Source organism: Erpetoichthys calabaricus, chromosome 14 (genome assembly GCF_900747795.2).
Source record: "Erpetoichthys calabaricus chromosome 14, fErpCal1.3, whole genome shotgun sequence".
Taxonomy (NCBI): Eukaryota; Metazoa; Chordata; class Cladistia; order Polypteriformes; family Polypteridae; genus Erpetoichthys; species Erpetoichthys calabaricus.
In genome coordinates this window covers 93724831-93730830 of record NC_041407.2, presented here as the reverse complement: position 1 = coordinate 93730830, position 6000 = coordinate 93724831, and positions in this window count along the sequence as shown.

The following is a 6000-nucleotide window of genomic DNA, read 5'->3' as shown; positions in this document are numbered from 1 at the left end:
ATTGTTAAAAAATAACAGTATTTTTTCTTGAGAATTACTTTCCTATGAAAATACAACAGGATTTCATACCTTCCACATTTTCCCACCCCAAATGATCGATAAACAAAGTCAGCAATAACCAACATACTGAACCTTGTACCAGCCACCTGTTATTGCACCATCCTCTCATCTCAAAGCTCATGTAAAACTGTCAGGGGTCAGAGTGGTTTGGGATTGGTAGTCCTAGCTTGTACTCTTCTGTAAATTTTTCTAACATTACTAACATGATGCAGAGCTGCATCTAAGCATAAAGGCAAACTGAGGGCAGGTATTAGCTGAGAGAGTTTTGTGACATTGACGACTTTAGCTTTGCAAAATTTGATTCAAAGCTTTTGAGTATATTTCAGTATAACAGTTGCTATTTGCAATGACTACTCACATATCATAAAAATACAGGCAGAGACTTAAAAGGAGATGGAGTACAGAAGATGAGTTCTTAGGTAAGTGTCAATTATTTAAATTACTAGTTTGCTTTTCTAAATTTTTTGGCTTGTAAATGATTGCATAATATATTTAGGGATAATCACTATCTTGAGTTAATAATTCTAAAATGAAACCTTTACGTATTTAGAGTGCTGTTTCCATCCACCCATCTTCCTAACCTGCTCATCCAGGGCAGGGCTGTGGGGCAGCTGGAGCCAATCACAGAAAGCAGGGAGCGCAAAGCAGGAATGACACCTCTATAGGGCGCCATAGCAGTGTGAATACACACACACCCACCCACACGCATGGGGGCCAAATAATCAATGCCAATCCACCTTATTTGCATAGGTTTTTGGACTATGTCAAATAGAGATTAACATGCAGTATAATTAAATTTTAAAATCTCTAAAAAATACAGAATTTCACTAAGTTTTTTCATTTACATGATGATTTATCAAGTGACTTATTTAAACTTGCTTTGGATAACAAACGGTGCCCAATATTTGTGAATATTCTCCATGTAGTATGCATTCTTTTTCAGATGACATACAATAATGCACATCAAAGTTGGAAATGATTTTCATCTGAGTAATTTAAAATACTTTAGTACAATGGGTGGAGTGGTGGCTCTGAGGCTAGGGATCTACACTGGCAATCGCAAGGTTGCCGGTTCGAATCCCGTAAATGCCAGAAGGGACTCTGTTCTGTTTGGCCCTGGAGCAAGGCCCTTAATTTACAATTGCTCTGTCCTGTGTATGACGTTAATCTGTAGGCCCCTCCAACCGGCAGGGAAAAACTTGGTGGATGGTGGCAGAATTGGCACTCCAGCCACCATAAAAAACCTCACACTGTTCCACTCCATCTGAACTAGTGTTGTGCTGAGGTGTCACCTGCTGCACTTGGGTCCTAATCTGGGATTCTGAATTTATTTGTCATGTGGTGGGTGCAGCAATGTGCTGTACCAGCGCATCCTCTAAACCTCTTAGTACAACAACTAGCCTGAGAAACATAATTTACTTGTACAAGTGAAAAAGGTGTCATTTTGCTTGGCTTTTTTTTGTACAAGTGACAAAACCTTTCTTTAAAAAAGATCGGTGTTGTTTTTTTAAACAGCCTTTATTAAGCATGTAGGTTACTAAATGATACTTTAAGATTTTGATTTTTCAAAATGGGGGAGACTGGCTTGCTGATGAGGGAATTTTGACTGAAGTATTTGTCAACCCTGACGACATACTTTCCAGGTGAATTTAGTATCTGGTTGTCATTGACTGTGAAGTGGTGAGCAACAGAATTGCTCTATCACATTCAGTTTTTGAGAAATGAGTGGTAATAATGAAAATAAAATTACACATATAACTGTTTTCCGTCCATCCATTATCCAACCCGCTATATCCTAACTACAGTGTCACGGGGGTCTGCTGGAGCCAATCCCAGCCAACACGTGGCGCAAGGCAGGAAACAAACCCTGGGCAGGGTGCCAGCTCACCGCAGTATAACTGTTTTAAATATAATTATTATTTACAAAAACATAGTCGCTTGGTAGTTTTTTTCCTTTTATAATCCTCTGAAGGTGTTTTATGCTTAAATTACAAATAGAAGTCTGCTAACACAGACTCACTCCACCTTCCACTATAACATGTCTCGATTTCAGTGATGTCCCGGTGGACCCTCTCCCCATGTTCATCAGAGACCGCTTCCATGTTCTTAGTGTAAAAATTCAAATGAGAGTAGTAAATTTGTTAAAGACGTGTTGCACCCAAGTGCTAGGCAGGAAGAAAGGAGCTTCTCAACAAATGCCTTTGTATTTCCAAGAAAATTGTGGCACATGGCTTTTTTTTTTTTGTGTGGGCATAGTGGAGACCAGGATTGACGTCCAGGGTGCTCCCTTTGTGGAGTCTGCATGTCCTTCCCGTGTCTGTGTAGGTTTCCTCGGGGTGCTCTGGTTTACTCCCACAGACATGCAGAGTAAGTGAATTAGTGTTGCAAACTTGGCCCTAGTGTGTTTTTGTGAGTGTATGTCCACTCTTTCCTATCTAAGGGTTGTTCCTACCTTGTGCCTGATACTTGCTGGGATAGGCTACAGCTCCCCCATAATCCTGCTCAGGATAACTAGATATGAAAATGGATTTATTTTTCTTTCTATTTTTAATAAAGGCAGGGTGTGTATTTTTATACTATTTACCTTTTACCTGATCAAGACAAGGATGGATGAACCCAACCTTGCATATTTATGTACAAACCATTTTAACAACAACACACTCTCTCGTGGACATTAAAAATGGATCTTTCTAACATTCAAAATATAAATTCCTGGCTATTTTGAAAGAATAAGAAGAAAGAAAAAATACTGACTGACGGCTAAAAATGTGTAGCAAATACAGGTGCTTGATTCTGAGTTGTTTCCATCTCAACTAATATTAACAGTGAGGAAGACTGCCATTTTTCAGCTCAAAAATATACTTCAAATAATATTTATATAACATAAACAAATCTGAAATCACAATTTTTGATATTCCAATTTCAGAAATTGATTTTTTTTTTTCGCATGGGAGGATTTTGGTGCGCATCAGTGTTATCAGTACCCAGGGCTGCTACACTATACATGTTTAATTTTTTTTCCCTTGGGTAAAACCTGTTTTTCAGAAATGTCCCGATGACAGACATTTTAATTTAGTGAATCAATACAGGTGCCATTATATAAATACTGTAGCGATCCGGGTAAATAAGAACAGGAGGACTCATAGCTGTCAGGGCCTCTTCGAATTTATTTTCCTTAACTTGTTCCAAAACTTTAGCCACTTACCAAAGCCCTAGAGCTTTCCTCTTTCACTGCTCTACGTATACGCCGATTTGTCACCACCGTCTGTTCACTTTTGGGTCCTCACTCCTAATTCCACCACCCTGCACTTCTGCTCCTTCCAAAGAGGTGTGTCCGCCCCTTACAATTAGAAACATATTCCTGTCCTCCCACTCCCTCGGACAAGGTTAGAAAGTGACTGCCTGCACGTTACAATCCAATTTAAATTCAATTATATAAAATCGAGCGCAATTTGTGTTAGCCGCTGCGTGTGTGATTTTCCAACGTGTTTCCCAAACTTGGGCTTTCATTTCCTTCACAGTATAATCTTCAGGCAATGCTGAATCTGATGCCAATTAAAAAAACTGTCGTGTCGTCACTCGATGTACCTTTTGAAGGCACTTCTCTCTACAATTTTATGGCTAAGTTTTAAAAAATGATTGTACTAACCAATGGAATATCTGGTGGCGACCCTTACTCAGTGGGTATGTCGGCAGCTCCAATTAATCGGACACAACGTTATGAGAACCAAGCAAACACTGACGTACGCACTGGTCCGGTAATGTTGTAGAGAGAACCTGCTGGATCTTCATAACTGCACGTTGACTACAATACTCGCTTATATTCCACGTATTTGTTCGGAGAAACGATATAAGAACGTACTGTATTTGTTTAGTCGTTCTTACATCTCGACTGCACATTTTCGTCTTAACGCTTCTGTATTTGGCGCAAGATCCGTGCGGTGAAAATGACATCAAATTGTGGCTGCGCTGAAAATTCTCTCAGTGCGCTACACAAGCGACAGCCGTATATCCGAAATGGTTAGGCTGGTTGTGTGGGTGCCAGAATGATGACTGGGGGGCTGAATGTGACGCGACAGGTAATCAAAACAAGAAGAATGACATATAAAAACATTTGAAATGCTTCTGTTCATCATTTTGGTCCCCCATCTACCATATTACACCCGACCTTCCTTCACCACGTTTGGTAAATAGGCCTGACACTCCTCCTTTTCTTCCTCTTAAAGTCAGTAACGGCACAACTCTTCTTCAATCAGCAGAGCCTTACATCTTCTGCTGTGACATCAATAGCTATGTGACCCTAACCAAACACTTATTGCCTAGGAGAATATTAACGCGCCGATCGAATGGGCTTCTACACCTAAATGTGTCTTGGTCGCGCACCACGCGCGTGCGTACTTTGCTGGGCGGTGTGCGCACCGTCTTCACGTGGTACGTATAAAGCGAAATTCAGGCGCTCACCACTCACTCAAAGCGACGACAGTCGGGGAAGTCGTCTTAGTAATATTTCATTTTTTGTTACATCAAATGAATGTCTAAGTTGTTAATTTTGCATCCTCCCTGTCTGTATTTCTTTACACTTATGTAAAAAATGTGACGAAAGGATTTTGAGAAGGAGAAACGCAAAAAGGCTTTCGTAAACAACGCTTGTTATGGTAAATATATATTTTAAATACAGGAATTGCTGCATCCAAATAATCTAGTTAAGCATAGTTATTTCTCTCTTTTGATTACAGTTTACCCTGTTTTATTCTCAATTTTGGATTTTCAGCCTTTCCTCTTGTGAAGTTTGGTCGTTTTCCAACTATTGTCTTGGCAGTGAATCGAGTACTTACACTATCGTTTTACATGTTTCTCAAGCTTTTTGTTAGCTTTTTGAAATCGTGCATTAATAGTTCAAAAACAACCAAGTCGTGATATCGAGATTAATCATCCCTTGTTTTGCAAATTCTCCTTTATCTCATATGTGGAGAAATGTGCATGGTTCTCTAGCATTTTTATTTCTATACTACTCGACATAACGTCGTAAAATGTAAAGACCTGCTCCCATTCGTTTTTGCACAATGGCTCAAAATACTGAAGTATTGTTTTAGTATGGTCTTAAAATTTGCAAAATATGATGTCTGTGACCAGCAGGTTTCCTTGAGTTACTGTACAGGTAATAATCCATGCAGTTTCCAGACTGTGCTCGAAAGCCACAGAGTTGTTCACTGTGCCAGATATATTAGTGAGTCCATGCAAGTTGGACTACGGAGTAAAGTGAATGATGCTTATCAGTCAGATTTTATTGTGTTCCTAAGAATTACTTTTGAAGGCTTTGAAATCCATTTGTTTTTTTATGCCCTGCACCTCCTGACTCACCAGTATGTGAAAACCCCCACATATAAGTTGTTCAACTTGTCTAGATGTCTTGGTATGCAGGATATCAAGCTTTTTGGAATCCCTATCCCTCTCCCAAGACCCCGATTTTTGGTCCTCTAAAACCAAACCCTCCACATTGTTAGGCCATTGTGGACCATATTTTTTAATATTTTTATTTTATTAATTTTCATTGTAATCATTCCATACAAACAGATCAATTTATAACCCAACAAATTTGAAGACAAATCAAACCCCACCCCTGAGAAGGAGAGCTTAGCTAAAGGAAAATTGCTTTAAGCTTTTTAATAAGGCAACATTAGACAAAAGAAGGGGAGAAGTAAATATCTATATAAATAAGAGATGGAGAAGGGAGTTAAATGCAATAATAGTTAATTCTCTTATTCTAAAATAATATTGATTAAATCCTGCCAAGTTTTGAAAAAATTTTGTACAGATCCTCTAACTGAAAATTAGATTTTTTCCAATTTCAAATAATATAAAACATCAGTTTCCCACTGACTTATAAGAGGAGAATTAGGATTCTTCCAATTTAACAAAATAAGTCTGCGTGCCAAGAGT